The sequence below is a fragment of the Apis cerana genome, linkage group LG1 (assembly GCF_029169275.1).
Source record: "Apis cerana isolate GH-2021 linkage group LG1, AcerK_1.0, whole genome shotgun sequence".
Classification (NCBI taxonomy): Eukaryota; Metazoa; Arthropoda; class Insecta; order Hymenoptera; family Apidae; genus Apis; species Apis cerana.
In genome coordinates, this window is record NC_083852.1 from 7,174,539 (window position 1) to 7,196,432 (window position 21,894).

At 39.8% G+C, this 21,894-nt stretch overlaps 1 protein-coding gene and 1 long non-coding RNA gene across 7 annotated transcripts in view; one reads left to right on the forward strand and one right to left on the reverse strand.

Annotated features, from left to right (window-relative positions):
• Window positions 1–14,236, reverse strand: part of LOC107994843 (teneurin-m) — a 502,908-nt gene extending 488,672 nt beyond the window's left edge. For 5 of the 6 annotated variants that reach the window (XM_062081247.1, XM_062081226.1, XM_062081213.1 and 2 more), the window contains exon 1: window positions 13,372–14,236. The gene's annotated coding sequence lies outside the window, so the exon portion shown is untranslated. The remainder of the gene's footprint in view (window positions 1–13,371) is intronic. The other variant, XM_062081288.1, reaches the window with a different exon arrangement.
• On the forward strand, window positions 13,937–19,273 carry LOC114577149 (uncharacterized). Its single transcript, XR_003696967.2, has 2 exons — window positions 13,937–14,066; window positions 14,235–19,273. It is a non-coding gene; the product is annotated as an uncharacterized LOC114577149 (long non-coding RNA).
• The last annotated feature ends 2,621 nt before the right edge of the window (window positions 19,274–21,894 follow it).

Below are 21,894 nucleotides of genomic sequence, written 5' to 3' on the forward strand. Positions count from 1 at the left end.
ACGGGAAACGAATACAAATGTTTATTAACCTCCGGTTGATACCGAATCGAATGCATTCTATATGTAAACAAAATGCGCATGAGAACATTACTTCACCTATAAAGTAGAACTTTGCTCGCGTATAAAACGTGAACTCGACTGACAAAAATTTGCATCGAATTTATATACCTTGGTAATTTACACCATTACAAGAGGGAGGGAAATCTATTGGACACCGTTTAAAAATATCGAAACAACCTTCCTCTTATCCGAAATCTATCTTAATGAGTAATTTCCACGAAACGCACGCAGAATAGAAATAATAATGATATTCGAAAGAAACATACGATTCCCTAATAATCCTTACGAAAGGCAGAAAAAGTTCATGCAAACATGGGTAGGATACACATTGTCGGGTATACACAATGTAACAGAGTCGATTCGTACACATCCCGAGAACAATTGCTCGTGGTTCCGTGAAGCTCGAAAAATCGAGAGACATTCTCGGCAAGCGATTCAGCGTTACCTCCACGGATGGACTCTGTTTGAAAACACCCCCTCCCCTCCTTACAAGGTACGCCGCGAAAGAATACAATGGCGCGCCGTGTAGGAGACGTACAATTTGAAGGAGAACGCACGCTAGATAGAAATGTCGCTTCAAGTCGTGATACCACAGAGTCGAGTGTGTCAAAGGTATTGTCGTGTAAACAGGTCGCGTGTAAAAAACCGCTGTTAGTCACCGAACGGACTGAATCTTTTCACCTGGCTCTATCGACCCTCTCCTCCTCCTTCCTCCTTCTTTTCGTCCCTCCTTTTTTATATTTCCCTTTTCTTCTTTTCTTTACCGTGTATACTCGCACAATCTGTTCATTCATTCGATTTGCTCGGTACACTGTACTTGTTTCCTCTTTCTCTCTTTTATCACTGCTGATCCAAGGATAATTTATCTCGTCGTAAAAGGGAGGAATTTGAATAAATATCTTTTTAACAATTCTAATTTGTCTAACTAAGTATTAGATAAAGTAACCGTTTATTTTTATTTGGAGAGGACTGAAAGAGCGTAATTGATAAGAAGGTGATTAAATAAATCGATCGATAATCCTTTGCTCGCTTTGTCTTTCGCTTTGTATTATTATTTTCCGATAATAGCTTGTTTATTTCAACAGATTGCTATTTATTTGAATCATTATCATTCGAATCGGTTTCAATTATCGAAAGATATTGGACTCGAAATTAAGGTGAGAAGAGAAAAATTTATTTTCGGAGTAAATCTCAACCATGTCGTCTATTAATATTAGAATTTAATATAGTTAATAGCGATTACTCGAACCATTTCAGACTTCGATATCAGTGATTGGCTACTACCAATCTTATCTGATCCTACCGAAAAAGGCTCAGTCTTTAATTAAAGAATCCAGCTCTACGAATAGCAATCGAAGATGAATTCTCTATAATTAAGCTTTAATTTATGCTAGTTAACCGATGAGAATTTAATAATATTTTCTCTTTTCAAATAGATAAAAATTGAACAATAATAAAAGAAAGGGGAAAAGATATTAAATTAATTTTATAACAAGAACAGTGCGTTTAATTATTAATGCGAAAATTTCATCAAAATCTAATCTAATAATTTTTCAATATAATTTAATATATCCCCCAATAAAAATCATCGAAAAAAAATTGATAATCCAGAATCTTCGAGTCTAGTATTTTCGATTCGGAGCGTTGTTGGAGTTGGACCTCGAGATCAACGACCTCGAGAAAAACGAACGAAAAATGTTCGAAAGAAACGCCGAAAGCTCCAACTGCCTCGTAAAGTTTTAACGTGTGCGCCTCATGCAAGCGTTCAAGTAAAATAATACGATCGTGCGTTTCTCGAAAGTGGTCTTCCCCTTTGCTGCAACCTCCCCTCCCTTTGTAGCCGGCGCGAATTCGTTCTTTAACGAACAACGACGGAACTTTGAATCGTAAAACTTGGCCGTGGAGAAAGCGAGAAAGAAGGTCGGACCTCGACGAGAGGCCGAAACCGTTTTCGGGGCCGTTTTAAAAGGAACTAAATCTCGGGGATAAATCGGTCCCGTCGCAAGAGCAGATCGCAATAACGCGAAAGTTGTGCGACGCTGTAGAGAGACGCACACCTGTGTCGAACAACCTTGTACGTACAGGGTAAGGGATAGGGATCGAAGTCTCGGCCAGTTCTGATAGTTGGGACTTAAAAATATCACTATTTCAAGAATCACGGACTGAAATAAATTTTATACGAAATCTTATTTCTTTTAACGAGGATGGAACGAAGATAGGTAAAAAGTTTAGATCTTTGAAACGTTTCGGATAGGATAAGCTGGACAGGATATAGTAATTTCTTTTCGTGTTACAGGGAAATGTCGATATACACCGATATATGATATATATATATCGTATATCGTTTCAATTACCAAATTCTGAAATAATTTCGTTCATTTCGTGACGTGCAGTCGATGATCGTCGATATAATATAACGTTGATGGACCGCGTTCAGCCGGGAAACAAATGAACATTAACATCGTTATGCAATCCGGCCATCAACTACTGGATTACACGTTATAAATGAATGAAACTATTTCAAAATTCTTGACAGTTCGAATGATACGCGATATCGTTACCGAATTCGCTCTTTTATTCTCTCTCTCTCTCTCCTTTTTTTCCCCCTCCCCTCTATTCGATTCCATTTCATAAATCCATCACCAGCAAGTTAACATTTAGTAGCGTCATTACATCACGTACAAATTTTATATACGAATTCGATACGATTTTTATTACGATAATTAACAAAAAAAAAAAAGGTGTTAATTTCATCGACGAGATACGCATAAACGGGGATGATTAGACGGAACGCCACCTGTAAACTATTCGATCGGGAGATATAGGTTAAAAATAGAGAGAGCGACGTTTTCGTGAAACAAATTGTCGGAATGCAAATCCAGCAGCAGGTGAGACGCGAGGGTTTGGTCGGAGAGACTGACAAAGCGATGCAATCACGATCCACGGCGGGTAATTAGTTAGCTGCGTGTACCGACGCTTGATCGCATTCGATTTTTCTCGGCTCCGCCGGGCGTTAATTACCGTCCACGATCGATTGGCCAGGCCGCGAGCCCCGAGATCACGCCAATGCGTGCACCTCGGTTAACCTTCCACGCCATTTCACCGACTTATTCGCACCCCTGCCCCCCTCCGATGTTCAAAAATAACTCGATCCTTTCCAACGACGAGGATGTAACCGAGGAAACGAGGCGGAAAATGAAAGTTACGAAGTTGGTATTGATCCGTATTAACAACGCGATATCACAAATCCAACTCCAATTGGACAATTCGTATTATACGAATTCGTTAATTTTGTAAAATTCTAACATCGAAACGTAATTTATTATTCCATTCCGTTCCATATCCAACCCGCGAAGAAATGAATAAAAATTCGAACGGAACTCGGCAAAAAGGAATAAAAAAAGGAAAAGAAGAAACGACGATCGATGAATTTGACGAGGGAATTTATTCGACAGTTTGGCGCGCGGTCGAATCGCGGGAATTGGGTACAACAGGCACGGAAGCAGGGGCTGTCGTTTCGCAGAACTCGTTGCGGCGGAAGCCGGTGGTAAAAGTAATGGAAAAGAGAATACATTTTTTAGGTTTGCCGATCCGACTACGGTTGCCGGATTAACAGGGAAAGTGGATAAGCCGGGCGTCAAGGGCCGGCCAGTGGCGAAGGGAGAGGGTGGACTACGTACTGCCAATAAAAGCCGGGGTGTCAGTATATCACGCCGGCTCTGGCTGGCCGTGTCCAACGATACAGTCCAATATATTATCCAGATAGCCATGCTAATTCAGCTCTAGCTCCCGCCGATTCCCCGCTTGGTTGCCTTTGCCTCGCATGCTCGTCCGTTTACGCTCCTCGTCCCTCTTCCCATCTTCCTTTCACCCCCTCGCCACCCCGTAGCGGCGGCGGCGGTGGTGGTGGTGCTTCTTGCCCCGAATCGCCCGTACGTGTGCACCTGTACACCCACCGTTACGTACGGAGGATGCGTTTCGTCATTCCTGTGAATCCAACAATCCTCCGCAGAGCCGCCCCTACGTGGCAGGGATTTCAGATGACATTGCATCCTCGTTACGAGGCATTATACGATCCATTCTGATAAGGGAAGATTACCGGTGCCGGATCTTTGCTCCACCTAAAGCCCGATTTACAAGCCGAGTCGATCGTACCACCGGCGAAAACGTTTATTGTTTGTTTATTGCGGCTACGAGAGTTGAACGAACGACGCTTTTCCTTCTTTTTTTTTTTATTCTTATAGAGAAATTTCCAGCTTCGATGCTCCAATACTCGTGTTTTCGGAGGAGCAAAAATGGGAAATCTCTATAAGAAATTTTCTTTCTGCTCATTCGTTTCTATTTCGAGCGAAAAAGGAACGTAAGTTGGCTCGAATTATTTGTCGTGAAATCATTCGCCCATGTTTTTCTTCTATGAGTGTATCCACGATTTAAACTATTACGACCCGAGAATTTCTCCCTTCGAACAATTATGAAATGCATAGTTCGAGTCGCGAAGGATATACGGGATTCAATATGTACACATTCTAGGCGAGTCTAAAAGGAACGCAGGATTCGCGATCTTAGATTTCTCTCGATGAAGCCAACATCGTGAATCGGGAAGAAATATTAAATCCAATCTTACGCGCGAAATTCAATATCGCATTATTCGAAAGAAATCGAAAATACAGCTCTTGATGCACGGTAATACGTTTTGTGCGCCGTATTACGGCCCCTTTTGCATCCGCCTACAGCGCGCACTGTCCCCCCTCCCCCTCCCCCCTTCTCACAATCGCACGAAAATATTCATAACTCGATTTTCAATTTGCGCGTTGGAATACCAGACGGTACGGTTTATCGTACTATTTTCCCCTCCCCAACTTTTATTTCGCCGCGCTTCTCGAATAATTAAATGTACAAAAAAATACTGGCTCTTGACTTGACAAGCGGGATAATAAATCGCGTTAAACACACCGAAATTGAGGATAAAATCGCGCGAAACATTTTTTTTATTAAATCAATCCCCTCTCTCTCTTTCTCTGTTTCGATGAAATCAGAGGAAGTTCCATGAGGAGAGAAAAAAAAAAAAAAAAAGAAAATCGTCGTAAAAAGAGAGACAAATTGCGACCAGGCTTTGAAGGGGGAGGAGCGAAATAATCAGGTGCAAGGCTAACGAGGAAGACAAGTGAAACGGCGACGAATGATTTGCAAATTACTTTTTTTTTCGCCGCGTCGACATCTTCTCCGACCCTCCTCTCTCTATCTCCCTATTTAAGATAATTAGCGCTCGTAAAGCAATGAAACAGCCTCGCGTTACACCTGTCGCTGCCCCGTAAACTGGTTCCGAGAGAGAGGGATACAGCCGCGTTTTGCCACAGTCTCAATTAGCTCAGCTTCACAGTTCGTTAGACCTTTTAAAACCGGTTTCCAGGACTAAATGTTTTCAGTGAGGACGCGCGTATATAACGGGACACGGCCGACGAAAGGGTGACAACGAGAAAGGAGAAACGAGTAAAGAAAGAGAGGAGGAGGGAGAGGATTTATTTCTCGAGCCACCATCGATTCAACGAAATTGCGTAACAATCTGGACCGATGATCCCGCGGCCTTTGTTCTCGAAACGACTATCCATCACGAGGTAGTTCCTCATCGTGGAAGCTTAGAAGAATAATAATAATAATTTTAAAGATTTCTGAGAAACATGGATGATACGTTTGATTACGAATTTTATATTCATACATACACGCCATCGATACACTTCTCTGGGATCTATCCTTTCGAGTTATACGTCGAATAATGTCAATGCTCATCAAGGGATCGCGAGAAGTATTTGTACATTGTGTATTTATTATAACATTAATAATCAAGCCCATTGTTCGTACCGATCAAATAACCGACACGTTTCTCTCATTTTCTTTTCAACAGATCTCAAAAGAGACAAAATCATTCGACACGGATCCCGCGAGGCAAAGCGGAATCGAAACGAATCGAGCGCTTGATCGTGACGCCGGAAAAACCGGTTAAATCGTTAACGGCTACAACATAACCACGAGTTCTTGATTAAACAAGTTACGTCTCGCGTTCCCTTTGATTTCTCGACGATCGAGGCCACCGCCACCCTCGCCGCGATCGCGACTCAAAGCGGCAAGAGGGTAGGTAGCCGGTGGAAGGGGAGGGGTTGTCGCCTCTTTACCTTGCGCAAGTATTTTCGTGGAAAAGTTAAATCCTGCGCTCGCGCTGCGTGCTCGAGGACTACGTCGGGCGTACATTATTTCATTAACCGTACTTTTCCTCCTCGGCTACTACCGTCGCCCTGTCCCCCCGACGTCGTTGCCGCCCACCCTCGTCGTTACCACCAACGTTGCTTCCAACGAAAGAGAGCGAGAGGGAGGAAGGGAGGGAGAGAGAATCGGGGGCGAGGGGAAGGGTTGGCTAGTAGAGAGAGGGGGTTCGAGAGGGGACCACGACACGGAGAGCGAAGGGGTAGAGCTCCGCGCTATTCTAACCGGCTTTTATATTAATTAATTTGCTCAAGAGTTTTAACGACTTATTGCACTTCAATTAACTCGTTTTAAATTGCATATAATCCGGCGACGCGGCCGTGGCCGGAAAATTCGTTCGGTAATAATAAACCTTGCGGATTAACCGGGCGAGGGCGACCATTGTCGGGACGAGATATTCGGCCAAACTCTGAGAATTGGTCACGCGTTTATTCGTTTCTGGTTTTTCTTTTTTTTTCGTTTATTCTGGAAACGAATTGTTCGAAGAAGAGCCGAGACGTTCGCGATTCTTTTTATAAAGATTAAATCGTATCGGGAACGAGTGTACTTTGATCGGTGGCTCTGGAATTATACGAACGGATAAAAATCTTAGGATCGAGAGATCAAGGAAAAGGAGGAGGAGGAGAATTTCGTCCGGGAGTGAATATTTGGTAAAATATATCGCGACGATAATTAAGGGTAATCGTGATCAATGGGTTTAAATCGTTTATAAGATTCGTTAAATTTGATGGCAATTTAAAGTCTTTTTTTTTTTAGTATATAATTATCCATGTGAAAAATTATTAAGAAAATTGTATAAATTGTGTTACAATTTACATCATTATTGAAAATTTAATCGCTGTTATTATATTTTCGAACAATTTTAAATGAAACGAAATTTGAATAAAAATTTTAAATGAAAAAAACCCGTTAATCTTCTTTCGTTATACGGTATCTCCTGCTTACGAGCAATTTATCGCTCAGAATAATCGGTTATCGATAAAACCTTGTTTATTAAATATCTGTTCCGATATTAACGAGACCATTGTAATAATTCTTTTACGAGACATTACGGACGAGTTATCACCGTGTAAACGCGTGAACATCGTATCAAAAATTGAATTTACTGTACTGCGAGTGTAGAGTAAGCAAAGCGGATTTGAAGTTTCAAAATACACATACACGATGTACGTATGAAGAAGCTGATGAAGAGAAAGCAGAAGAAGTAGGAGGAAGAAGATTTGCAATTCATGAAGGAAAAAGAAACGCGTTTGTTATCTTTATGGGGTAGCAATCCTTCAGACAATAACAAAAACACATTCCGTTTTAGCTATTTTAATTCAAAATGGCGAGAAAGAGCATAAATGTCTGAATTAATCATGACACGAGTTACCCGCTAATTATTATCAAGAACTTTTTTGCTGCACTAAGCAAAATGTAACCAAGTTGAAATTATTTTTGAAGAAAATGCGGAGTAAGCTTGTGAACTTTTTGCTTATATAAAGCCCTTAGAAAAATGGTGGTATCCTGTTTACTTCGAGGAAATTTACTGTAAATTGGAAAATTTGAGATGAATTAACAAACTGCATCGCAATAATACCAGTAATTAAATATTCTCGTGTCTCACGGAAAATATTTTATCGCATATTTTCTTTTCTTTTTTTTTTTTTAACAAATAGCAAATAAACCAGACGGAGAGTACGGAGTGATGAGCGAGAACGGAGCTTAAGCTTCTTTTTCAGTGATACATTTCATCTCGCGATTATTTTCTTACTCTTAATTAGTCTCATCCTTAGCTTCTTATCTTTTCTTCACAAAGGGCGCGCTTACACACACGTATTTTTACACAATTAAGTAAATCCCCTTTAAGCTGACTAAGTCTAAATTATAGGCCCAGCGAGACAACGTGCGCAAAATTCCGTATTTTTTCCCTCCAAGCTTATATTAATAACGCAATTTCTCTTAAATTCTTACCCCCATTCTGATCTATACCTTCTATCATTAAAATAATTTTACCCTCTTTAATTCATTCAAAGGATTAACCGCAAAACTCTTCACAAACTTCTCCAACGATTATTTTCAACGATTAAAAAGAGAAACGATTTATCACCCCACCGATTATCAACTCTAATAAATCTATCTACATCCATATCAAGACCTCGATTCAAAGCTCCCTCCCCCGTTATGCACGCGCGAAATCGTGGAAAGAAAAGCGGAAACGGCTTTATAATACATATTTCCAATATAACCGCAAGACGTACAGATTTCTGTTCCAAGATCGAGCGGTTCGATTGAATGGAAAGTCGAATCCAGGATCGTGGGGATACAAAAGAGCGCGACATCCAGAAAGGGGGAGGCGCTGCGAAGTTTCCGGAAACGGGGGGAGGTTTTCGGATAGAGCGGCTGGAACTCGTTCGTAACCGGAGTCCGATCCGGGCCGTAATTACAATTCGAACAAAGTTATGCCGGCCTGGATCGGGCGGGGATGTGTCAAGTATTTAATCAGGGCCGAGTCGAGTCTACGAGAGACAATAGATGGGCGACCGACCAACCCTCCTCCTCCTCCTAGAGCCTATCCCCCTCCATTACGATCCCTCTTACCACCGTTGTCTCCTTCATCTCCTGCTCTCCTTCCTCTCTCGTTCTGCCTCCACTATGACTAGGGGTGCAATTATGTCGACCTCATTTCAGGACAGCTTCACTCCTTCCTTTGAATCGTACCGCAGCTCCTCGTATCTCTCCTTCCTACCCTCCATCCATCGTCTCTCTCTCTCTCTCTCTGTGTTCAACGAAATCGTCCTTTGCGCGGTTATACACTCCTCTTTTTCCTCTGGTTATCCTCCCTGTCCTCTTATTCTTTCCCGGTAATTTTCCTTGTTTCTCTTTTATTTTTTTTCTTTTTCTTTTTTTAGTTTTTGCAAGAGTTCCTTATCTTTCTCCCCCTTCCTTTCTTTTTCCACGTCTTTTTATTTACGCAGCTTTTTCGGTATTACACTCACCTCGTTGCTTTCTTGACGAGCTTTTGTTTATTCCCCCGGATTATGTGCTCCTTATGTGCTCGAACGAATTACGATCTTTTTTATTTCTCTTCTTACTGCCTCCGCTGATGCAGCGCCGTTGTAATCGTGTTAACTCGAGGGGTAATCGCTCGGAAAGAAGATTGTTGCCGTTTTGACAAGTTGTCGTTTTCCTTTTTTTTTTTTTTTTCTTTGTTGCTCGAGTATCATCCTTGATACTCGAGGGATGATATTCGAGGTGCGGTAAGAGTGTATATCTCTACGCGGAAGGACAATTGAACGGACGGTTCGAACGCAAAATTTTTAAGAGCGAGAGCGAAAAGAAGCTTTCCTTTTTTTACGTTTTAACACGAACGGGAACGAAGAGACGTTGAGTTCGCTCTTTATTGATCGTAATCTGAACACTTGGTTTACAAATTACGGCAATACGCGCTCTTTAAATATACAATGGATGGTATTTTGTCAGACATACAAAGGTAAAAATACCATCCCGGTATTCAGTTTGTAAGCTTCGTTATCTGATTACAGGAGGCATGCTACTCCTAAGTATTCACGATCTTGATCCGTGTCTGTGGCGGCCGTTCTCCGAATCACGCGCGATTTCTACAAATTCTCGAGATACACGCGAACCAACCAGCGATTTTTTCCTCAAAAAAAAAAAAAGAAAAAAAGGAACCTTTGAATTTTACGAATAATCTTTGTACGATTGATCGTCAAAATTTTGAAATTTCCAAATAACAATTTTATCGCGCTATAATAAATTGGGAAATGAAACGATTCTCGAAAAAAATCTTGAATTTTAGGAATAAAATTTACTTTTATTAACCCTCGAAATTACGCAATTATACAATTATGTCAAAAATTCTGAACAACGTATAACAAATTTGATGAATTATCAACAATCGTGAAATGACAATTTAGCTGAAAATTCTCGAAGCGTGTAATAATAATTTGTCGAATCGAACATCGTTTCAATAAGATTCGCGCATCGGATATTTTGTATCGTTCATCAAATTACGGAACGAACGCGTTATTAGTCGCGTTTCGAGGGATGACAGTGGAGGGAAAAGATGACGTAAATACGAGAAACGCATTGTAAATTAGAGTTTCGGAATTGTCACGAAAACCGGTATCAAATTTATGGACAACCCGAGCTGGAAAATCTAAATCCCTCGTGATTGTCTGTCAATTATTTATGATTGGCGGCAATTTGTCCAATGGAGTATAAGCCCCATTGGGATGGGGGGTTTACCGGCTGTCATCCAACGTTTCGGACTGTATTACCCGTTTTTACTCTTCCTCGCCCCATCCGCTAATGTAACAGCCGCTCGAGAGCAAAAAATAATTTGCGGCTGGCAATATCCACCCCGTGTATTACGTGCGTGACAACCATACCGTCTCGACTCCTTTCGAAAATACTTGGAAACGTATATAACCAATCCCTTGGCTCGATTAACCATCCGACATGGATCGTGATAAGGAAACGTCGTGGAGAAGAAAAAGGTCGTTCGTCGTGGTCTTCGTTATCGAAGAGAATTCTCGCGTAATAGGGGTTGTAATGTTCTATGTAACGACATGGCAAGTGTTGCAAAAAAAAAAAAAAAAAGAAAAAAGAGAAAGAGAAAAAAAACGAACACCACGCGTCGGGAATGGAATGGAAAACGAAAGATGAATCGCGGCTGGAATCCCGTGCGAATATTTTCTGGGCCATTTCAGAAAGAGACCAAGGAATTCTTTCCATCGGCTTCATTCCAAGCGGCGATAAGGGAGGACGATATACGAAATGATCCTCGCGTGATGAGGCCACATCGATCCGCTCCTCCCTCCCCTCCCCTCTCCTCCCCGAGGCCTAATGTAACCCTCTCGTTTGACCGATCGTTAAATTATTTTTTGGTTGTAATTTAAATTAACGAAGTACGCGAAGGGATAAGGGATAAGAGTTATTGCGTGTCGTCGTATCGCGCGTTTGATCGATAATTCGTTCACCATTATTGCGACTAGACAGTGAGAAAATAATAATTCCGATTTCTTAGAGAGACGCGTGAAAAACCATGCGGAGAATGTTGTTTTGTATAATTATATTTATAGCGTTGGATTCGATGTATGTATATTTTTTTTTTATTTCGATAAAGTTTGAAAATCGTTTCTTGTCTTATTGATACCGACAATTTTGATTCCGCGATCAAAAGATTGCGTTCAATGGCGGAGCGAGGAAATACGTCGATAAAACGGAACTTATGGAACAGATGTGAAAGAAAAAGCATTTAGAAAATATTTCAAAAGCTATTAAAACTTTTTCAGTCGAATAATCTTTCCTTCTCCCTCTTCCATGCTGCTTAGTTCAGGAAAAGAACCTTTAGGAGATAACTTAATAATTGAACGAAATTGCCTTCGATAAAGTACCACGAAGCTATTTACTCTTTAATTTCTGATTTTCTTGATCTAACTTTATGTCGGTCTAGTTATCAATATTTACTTCTTCTTTTAATAATTCAGAAATGGGAAGTTTTTGCGAAAGACAATAATCAAATATTGCGATTTTTGCACGTATCGACGAATATTTTAAATTTCTAAAAAAAAAAATTTTGCACTTAATCCTTGATGTCTGTATCGTCAAATAGCAGCAGAGTGCAAAATTTTTAACGAAATTGTAATAAATATTAGAAAGTAGAAACGAACGAACGAGAATTGATCTAAATGTTTGGTAAAATTGTAACAAAATTATATTAAAAAATTTATCTGTACTCGATTATATTAGCTTCGTTAAGTTAACGCAAGAATTTACAACTTGTTTCGTGGCTATAAATACTTATCGATGTTCACGATTGATAATACAATTAAATTAGACACGACTTTTCCCTATGTTACATTATTGGGATCAGCGAACCCATTGTTTCTCGAGAAATATCTAATTTTGTTCCTCGTTTAACATCGTTACCGTTTCTCTAGCGAGTCCTAAGATCTTCTTGTTTTATCAGTTACTTTTATCATCCTTATCACGTTCATGAATCACTCATGGATTCGTTCAATTCAATTTTAACATTGATTTTAATTTAATTCCGTGAATGTATTTTCGATACCGATTTCTTAATCTTTGTTCGTTGTTTGCTCATCTTGTAAGATGAAAAATATATCTAATTACCTAAGATTTATTGTACAATTCGGTACGAATGTTGTATCCAACCAATAAAGATTAAGATCATCGATATTACTTTATACAATTTTCAAATTTATACGAATTTAATGTAAAAATCAAAATTTGTAAAAAATTAAGAAAAAGAAAATTATTTATATTATTTTCAACGTGAAGTCGAAAGATTTCTCTTTCCTTTGTCTATTTAAATAACGTTTGATTCGTGAGAAATAATTATGTTACATATATATATATATATATATTTTTTTTCCGAACTCAATTTATAGAAAATACGACGAATACTCGAACTAACTAATGGACAATGTTTACGAATAATTCGTTTAATTAATGTACTCGAACGAAATTTCACGCAAAAACTCGCACGCGCCGTTTTAAAAATGTTGCAAACCGATCGCGATTTAACATTTAACAGATTTGATCATCGTTCGATGTTAAAAACGTTCGATAAATCAGCAAAAACAACGACGCTTCTTGAATATACGCGAAACGAATAAACGGTTCATTTCACGGTTCCGCACGAAAGAACATTTTTCAACGTTTTTATCCCGGGCAAAATCCGCGTCCATTGTTTCACTCTACACGGTGATCGGGAAAAATCAACGGAAATCCTACGAATTTCATTGTCGCGTGTAAACGGGCGCGTGTGCGCTCGTGTTTACAAATTTATATCAAAGATTGTCTCCGCGGTGCAATATCAGCGGCAACACTTGTTGCTCTTTCAACGGAACTCCTTACAAAAGATTGATGTTTCCATTTCACATTCAACGGGACGCATTTTCATTCATGAATCGCTCGAAAATTGCGCCCGTCGTCGTCTCGACACCCCTCGCCAACCGAGTTACCAACCGCCTCGCGTGCACGATAAGGACAAGGTGTTTTAATAATGAATAATACGAGACTTACCAGCCACGTTGACGAAATCCAAGCTACCGAACCAACCACGCGTTCTTTCCAATTTCTTCACTCTCCGCCTCTCCGTTTAACCTCTCCGTGTACGGTTTCCTCCGTCATGTCACGTCGTAAGCGGGCTTTCGTAGTCCCAAGAGTCTCCTTACCACAGATCTCACTGCACGTCACTGCGCCTCTTTCTTCCTTTCCTCCCCCTCCTCCCTTTTCCTGTCCCTTTCTCTCCTTTTTTTCCCACTCTCCGACTCCCCTATCCCGTTTTCCAAACACTTAACCTAACGCGACAGAAGTTCCACGCGGCCGTTGTTACGACGGTAAAATTGGAACAATGTTCACCAATAACCTTCTCTCTTCCTTCACACCACACGCAACGAAAACAAAGATTTCCTCGAACGCTTCTGTTTCCGGGAAAGGTACACGTCATGAAAACAAAGCGAGAGCGTTCCTGGAACGAAACCTTCTCGGCGACCGGCGTATTTACCAAATACGCTTACGAAAATGAGATAACGGACGAGCGAAGGTCCCGCGAGCGACGACAACAGCTCATACGTCGTAATCATCGGACGACCGTTCCACGTGTACGACGCGTACGACGCGATACGAAGATTTCGAAGGATTTAGAAAAATTTCTACCTTCCTTCCTCGATTCGAAGGGTTTCCCGACCAGGAGCGAGCCATTCGAACGGACAGAAGTAAGTGCACCGCGAGCCTTGTCACGTGGCGGCAGACGCAGCGGCGTTCATTGATCGTGGACGACCTTGGTGTCTCGGTGCACGTTCCTCCGAGAAGGTCGACGCCGCGTGCATGGATCGTGAGGAATCGAAATATATCCGTTATACATATATATATATTATATCTAGACACGTGATCGAGGATTTTTTCGAGGCGAGTCTCGTCGACGATCTAAGGAGGAAGCGTTTTCTGACGAGGGCGCGCAATCTCGCCGGCCTTCTCCTGCCTTATCGTCGACCATGAAGAAACGTGTGCGACGAAGCGGACGACCTTTTGCATGACGCGGCCTCTACACGCTGCCACGCCACCCACGAGGCGGCCCACCGGGAATATTCTCTCGTCTCTGGCCCTCTCGTCAGATCAGGTGGTCTTCCGCGTCTCGCCGTGTTTATACTTGGACGAGAGGCGTTCTCCAAGAGGCCACAAAGAACACGTCCGTTCGCGAACTGTTCGCCAAACGCACTGACGAACCCGGCGGCTGGTTCGCCGGTGACGTTGTGCCTCCACGGGTTCGATTCCCGGATGGGCATGCGCCACGTACCACGGGTTTGGAGGGAGGCTGCTTCTATTCCTGCTACTCGCGGAGGTGCATCTATCGGCGGGAGGGTGGTTGCCAGGGGGTTCCAAGTTTCTTCCTTTTTCTCCTTTTCTTTTGTCTCTTTCCGTCTTCCTTTCCCTCCCTCTTCCTTTCCTTTCCCCCTTTTCCCCTCTAGTTACTTCACCCCTCGTTATATTTTTTTCTTTTCTTTCTTTTTTTTTTTTCACTCTCCCGGACATAGCGCGAGACCAACGTTCGCCAACGATCAAACACGCGCGCCAGTTTCGATCTCGACCCTATGTATCGTATATCGCGCGAATTTTGGTGCATCGGCGAAACGTATTTCTTCTACCGCGTCTTCCATTGGAATGGAAACGTGAGGAGGAGAATCAAGTGGAAAGGAGATTCGATGAATAATTTCGTACGTAACGTTTTCTCTTATAGATTGGTTTATTTTACTTTATTATTATTATTATTTATATATCAGAAGACTAGAGAGCGATAGATCAATGATCAAAGTTGCATTAACTTGGATTCTTTATACGTATATATATGTCATCGTTTCACGTATCGATGATTCTATCTATAATCGCGTTTTTGAATATCCGAGAGAAAGAGGAAGAAAGGAAGAGGATCAAGTACAAAAAGATTCGATAAATTATTTCGTACGTAGCGATTGCTTTTTAACTTTTCGTCTATTCGAAATAGTATAGTATCGATCAATGCTCGTCGAAACTCGCGTTAATTTCGATACGATATTTTTTTTTTTTTTTTGGAGAGAAAAAGGAAAAAGACTCGACGAATAAGATTTCGTAGGAAGTTTTTCGTCTCGATTTGCTTTAAGTCGGTCGAAATTAAATTTACATTTGGACGAGAACGCGTCTTTGAACGTTTTCCCCCTTTTTCGGTAACAGGGCGGATTAGGAAGAGGAATTTAACGAGTTCCTTCGAATCCCCAGCGGAAGTTTGACGATTTATTTTGCTGTTTCTACAGGACGCAGATTTGTTAAACCGGGTAACGGTCTCTAAAGCGAAGTTGAGGGGTAATTACGTCTTGAGCACTTGTTGCTCTTGCTCTTGTTACATTTCTGCTTGTATTCCCCGCGTATACGTTACATGTTTAAACGCGATGATTGATCTTGCCGATAATGATATCGCGTCAAAGATATTTAATTTAATCTTGATAAGTGTTTAACGAATGGTATTACGTAATTTTTATATAAATTTTTCTATTTACGGAATAATAAGTCGATTAAATAAGCGACGAATGCGAAATAAATTTTAGAGATTTTATCGGAAATTTCAATCCCTTTCTCGAAAAATATCATAAATTTTCGCGAGTTTGATTAAAATTTGGATTTTCGTTCTCCTATATATCTCTTTGTTTAAATTTTATTATTTATAATCTATTTTGGGGGATAGTTTTTTCGATCTGATTAACTATCTATATTATTTCATTTTTGCTCGGAATCGATAAAAAAAGAAAGACGCGATGAGCAATCCAATCAAGACATCCGAGCAAAATAAAATAAGATAAAATTCGTCGTCGATCGTTCCAATCAGTCAGTGCATTCACTTATACCAGACTTCATTCATTGAACTATTCAATCTCACTGTAGATTTCGAATTTCAAAAGTCGATGTCCGTCTTTTTTATCGAATCGAAAAAAATATCGAAATATATATGTAAATGTTAGAAGAAAGATATTTGCAGAAAATGCGAAATAATTTTTCTTAATCGATAATTGTATACAATATTTCGAATAACAATACAGATACTAAAACATTTCGATCGATTTAAATCGAAGAAAAATTTATTTTCTTTGTTCTAAATTTGATCGGCTTTGAATTTCTATTCTTTTTATATTTTTTTGTAAAATTGAATTATATCGACTGTAAATTGACTTTATATTTATTTATTACTATCGTGATCATTAGATACGGGTACTTTATAAATAATTTTGCTTAATTTTGTATACACTTACCAGAAAGGAAAAATTATATATCTAGAAGGCCATATTGGTCACGTAAAAGTCGTTTTTCCGCCATATTGAAATTTCTTTCTTCTGCGCAGAATGAAATATATTGCAGATTTGATTTCGTCTATAAAAGATTGAAACTTTCTTTTAATAAAATTTATAAAAACTTCAAATATATTTCACTCTGCGCAAGAATATCCTTCACTAACGAATGTCTATTTTAATATACGAAACGATTTTTAACTTCGGTATTCGAAATTGCGTCGCAATTTTTTCGAACGTTCGCGTCGAAAGTTCGAATATTCCCGATTCGAATTAAAATCTCTAATTAAAATATCTATTATCGATCTTCAATATGATCTATCAAATATTTACGTAAATTATTTTATCACAAATCACTTTTTCACATTTTAATTTACACAATTTAACACCGACCGATCAACGTCGAAACGTTCGATCGAAGTATCGACGAAAACTGTTACATGAGCCTCCTACAGGAGACAAAGAGAAACAAAAAAATAATTACGAAAGTGACCGCAAGAGGATCTCAGTCCTTCGTCGTGAGTGCGTTTGATCCCGGCTAATTGGTGTCTCGTGAAGTGCAAAGTTGATTCTGAATTGTTATTGATGCGTATATATTTTATTTTTGTGCAAGTGTCTCTCACTGATTGTCATTTCTTCTTCGCTCAACTGAATTCCCTAAATATCTGCTTATGCTGCCCGTATGCGGATGCTGTCTCGAGTGAGTACAATATTTGAAATAGAATTCATTTCAATATGGCGTCGATGTACGTTAATATGCGTCGTATCGTTTTCAAGATGAATTTTGAATAATTTCTCGTAAAGAATACAATTGTACTATGTCTTACTTTCGAAAAAATAATCGAAAGTATTGATATTATTTGTATTTTATGTATTTTTACGGTTTGAATTATATCAAGATCGTATTATATGTAATCTAAATGCGTAATTGCGTAATTGCGTAATTGCGCAAATGCGTAAATTACGTTCATATTCACATCGTTGTGACTTAATTTCGCTCGTATACTCGTAGAATTTCGTTTTATTTATACGAGATACACGATCGTAAGTATATAATAGCTAAAAACGGAAAGGAAACTGATCTTTCCCATTGGTCGATTGGGTACGAACGTGACGATCGAAACTGAGACAATATGGCCGACTAGCAGTACGGTTGCAAAAGGAATGCACGTAAAGGCACGGTTAGTATCGAGAGAAACCTAGTTAATTCGGCAGGTTGATTACGCGCGGCAGGTGTCACGCGCTAAAGTTACCAAGTCTAACCGCACGAAATACCTTACGAATTACGAGCAAGAGTTCTCGATGCAGTGCTCGGTGCGCGCTTGTCCGTGCTGCAGTTAATTGCACCCGCGACTGGCGAGCACTTTCCATTCGCAAGGGAATGGAAAAGGCGGTTTGTACGCGCGCGGGTGGCCCTCGCCACCGGAAACAAGAGATGGAAGAGAGGTGTCCACCGCAACACCACTTTCTACGCACCGCAGACTACTCCCTCGAACTTCGCCGCCTTTCTAATTTCCTTCCCCACGACTTTTGATTATACCTGATGCGCGAGGGATTGCGACGAAGTAAGAAATGACGGTTAAAAGGGATCGCGAGTTGTTTGGGATGGCTTTAACCTCGGATTTCATCTCTTATATGCAGATATGAGAGAGTTTGCGTTGTCGTTGGGAGAAAAGCTTTTAAATTTATTGGATCTCGAGATTTATTTTAAATTTCGGATCTATTCTCGTGAATTGGGATTGGTAAAAATAATAAGATAATTCTCGTGATAATTTTTTTTTTATTTATAATACGATTGATAGCAGATAGCATTCGTAGGCATGAAATTATTTTTCGTATTGCGACGATATATCCATTCGCGTCACGTTAATTAATAGCAAAGATAATCTCTTCTTCCTCCCTTCCATATTATTATTTTTATCCTAAGAAATGTACATTTCGTTTCGATTTTTTTCATATATCTTTCGTTCTCTCGACTTCTTTGCTCGATTTCACAGATACACACAAATTTCGCATTAACGATAATTTCAAAGGATGCAGTTCTCGCGGATATGAATTCGCTGCATTATCAAAGAAAATTCTGGGTTAAATCTGAATATCTGACAGATTTTCTGTTTGCTCGCGATTCGCGTTGCAATAAAGAAACGTTATTTTCCTCTTTGACAGTATACTCGCGCATTTGTGAATTAGCTCTCGTATGAGCGCGTTATATTTTGTATAATTGCGATCAACCTGTTCCATAATTTGCGTAGATGTTTGCGCATGAATATTCATGTCGTGAACAAGTTGTCGTTGGCAGATTTCGCAAAATCGCATGTTGTGTCACGAAATAAGGAAAGGCTTCACGAAGTTTTTGTTGAATAAAAACTGGAACATTTTTGATGACTGAAAAAACGGCTAAGCTGAATGAAAGTATCAATGTTGTAGTTGAGATTATCTTTGCTTAGTAGGTTATTTCGACGTATGCAAATTCTCCCATCAAAGAGATATTTTATTTTAATAATTTGTTCGTATCATCACAGACTGCGTATGATATATTAATAATCTGTAATATTTTCGTTTAATAATTCAATAGAATAATATCGGAAATAAAATATATAATATCTAAATCGGCATATCGTATCAAAAAAAATATTTTAATCAGATAATCCCGTGCAAAGCGTTGTAAAAAAAAATGATTTCGCATATATTTTCGATTTATCTAAAGAAAAAAAAAATGCACGAGATATTGTCAACGGATTGAATAATGTTCCTTGTCAGTGGAAATGATCGAAATAGTTAATTCATTTCCAACACTCGATCCCAGATTGTATCTTTTTTTTTATCCTATTCGGGCGATGAACAAGCTATACCACTGCTCTCTAAAACGAATTTGGCGAGCTCAAGGTTTGATTTCATCGATAGGTAGGGTTGGCTTTTCATCGGATGCGCGTTCCCACGTAGCGAGCAATTGATTTAAAAATAGGATAGGTCATCGATTCGCCGTGGTCTTTCAATCGGGATTGGTAAATGAATCGGTGGATGAAAGGAGATCCGACGAATTTTCCGTGACTCCGTGTATTTTCCTGTGGCATTATCGAGGCATAACATCGGTTGGTTACGTTTTCCACGATTGGAAACGACATTCGTGGTCGTTATAACTTTAGATCTTTCTTCCAAAACACGTCTCGGTCTACGTATTCCGTTCGAGGACGTGCACGAACTCTGAATTCATCGAAACTTTATAATATACATTCAATTATTGTGAAATTTTTTTTTAAATTTATCATCGCCGTTGAACTTTAACATTGAACCAACGCGAAGTTTTCATCCTCCTATTGTATCCGAATATATATATACATGATTCACATTCACTTTTCGTTTTCGAAAGTTCAATTTAAATCTCCTTCAATTTCTCGAAAAACGCATCTCAAATAAATTTTTAATTATTAATGAAGAACGATCAAGAAAAAATATCGAATGATCCGAATGCGAAATTTTATTTGCATTCCCTGTCGAATCAGCATTTCCCTTCAACTCGGTATCAATGCGTAAAACAAAGAGGAGAGAAGATAAATTCCAGAGTCAAACGCGTTTACCAAAAATCCGATTAAATTTCACGGATCCAGATATCAAAGAACTTCTGCTAAAAGATGCGGGCTGAAGATAGCGCGAAAGACGACGAAAGAGAAAGCGCGACGGATTTAATCCCGAAAGATACGGCGAATGCGGATAAAGGCGTGAAAACGGGGGGTGGGGTGCAGGCTCTATACATCTTTATTCCCGCTGCCTTGGGTATTAATTTCGCGATTATTAATTGTGGGGACATTATTAACTCGGCCCTCGACAGACTTTCGTAGAAAGGGTAAGGTGAGAATATAAGCCTGGGAGGGGATGAGACGGTTTAAAATGCGACGAGGAATGCGCGAGGTCGCTTCGTGGGGCGAGGAGGAGACGAAGGTCACGAAAATACTGCGTTAATGAAAGGGAAGTTAATCACTCCGAGCAGACGATAAAGACGATCCTGACGATGGTATGGCGTGCCTCTTTTCCGCTTCAGAGTTTAAGGGACTTTAAACATCCTTGTACAGCTGTGTTTCCTTCACTCGATGTGTATTCGAAATATTTTCACGTCGATCGGTCGGGAGATGAAGAAAAATTTCGTGCTCGCGTATGCAAATTCTCCGTTTGGAAACTAGCCATATATAAAAATTACACGAGCTTCGAGCTGGAAATACATCTTACGGTATATTTTTTTTATTTCTCAAGCTTCGAATTCAAGAATAATATTGTTTCTTTTCAACTTATTCTCGCGTATAGAATTATTTTTTGGTTGGTTGGTTATCGCCGGTTGGCAGACATCTTGCGCATTCAACGCGTTAATTCGACGAGGGTGTCCGAGGGGCGAAATTTCTGGTAAATATAAGAAATCGGGAGATGAAATGGTATCGTCGAGGAAGCTACCCCACGAAGATCTTTCGTAGCATCGAACCAAAGAAATAACTTATGCCTCTCCCCTCGGTATCCTTGCTTTCGGAAGAAAAATGCGTTTGCACCAGACTCGCGATTGGGGAGGGGAGGGGGTACAAAATGGATGATAGAGATATAATTTTAAGAATGCCGACGGAATCTTAAATCACTCCTTTTATGGTAAATTGAAGAACGCTCTTTCGTTCACGCAAAACCCCATTGAAAGTAATTTCCAAGGGGTTGAAATTTGTTTGCGAGACGAATTAAAAGGATCGCCCATAAATTTGAATTCTTTCTTGTTGCTGCTAATTCGAAAGACCCTCCCTCCCTCCAGTTATACACATATATCGTCGATAATTTAACTGTCTCTTGTTTAACTAACAATTTTTATTTCTCGCGAATAGAATAATTATTCCATTTCGTTTCGGCGTAAAATATTTTTCTCATCCATTCAACATTCGAAATATCTCGTCCTCGCGTTCATAATTCAACAAATTCCGCTTAAATCTCACGTATGCCGTTCGCGATGTGCTCTTCCTGACGCGGTTCAATATTCATTACAAAACCAGATATTAAAACCAAATTAGAAAGAGGGACGTGTGCGCTAATTTATCCTTTCTCTCTTTTTCTTTTTTTTACAAACTTCCCTTTATCCTTCAATTATCCACCCCCCGTTTCGAAAATAAACTATCGAACTTGAAGAGGGGGGGAAAAAAAAAAGAAGGCACGAATTAAAAGGGTACATGCGAGAAAATTTTTTCCCCAAATTCCACCCCCCTTT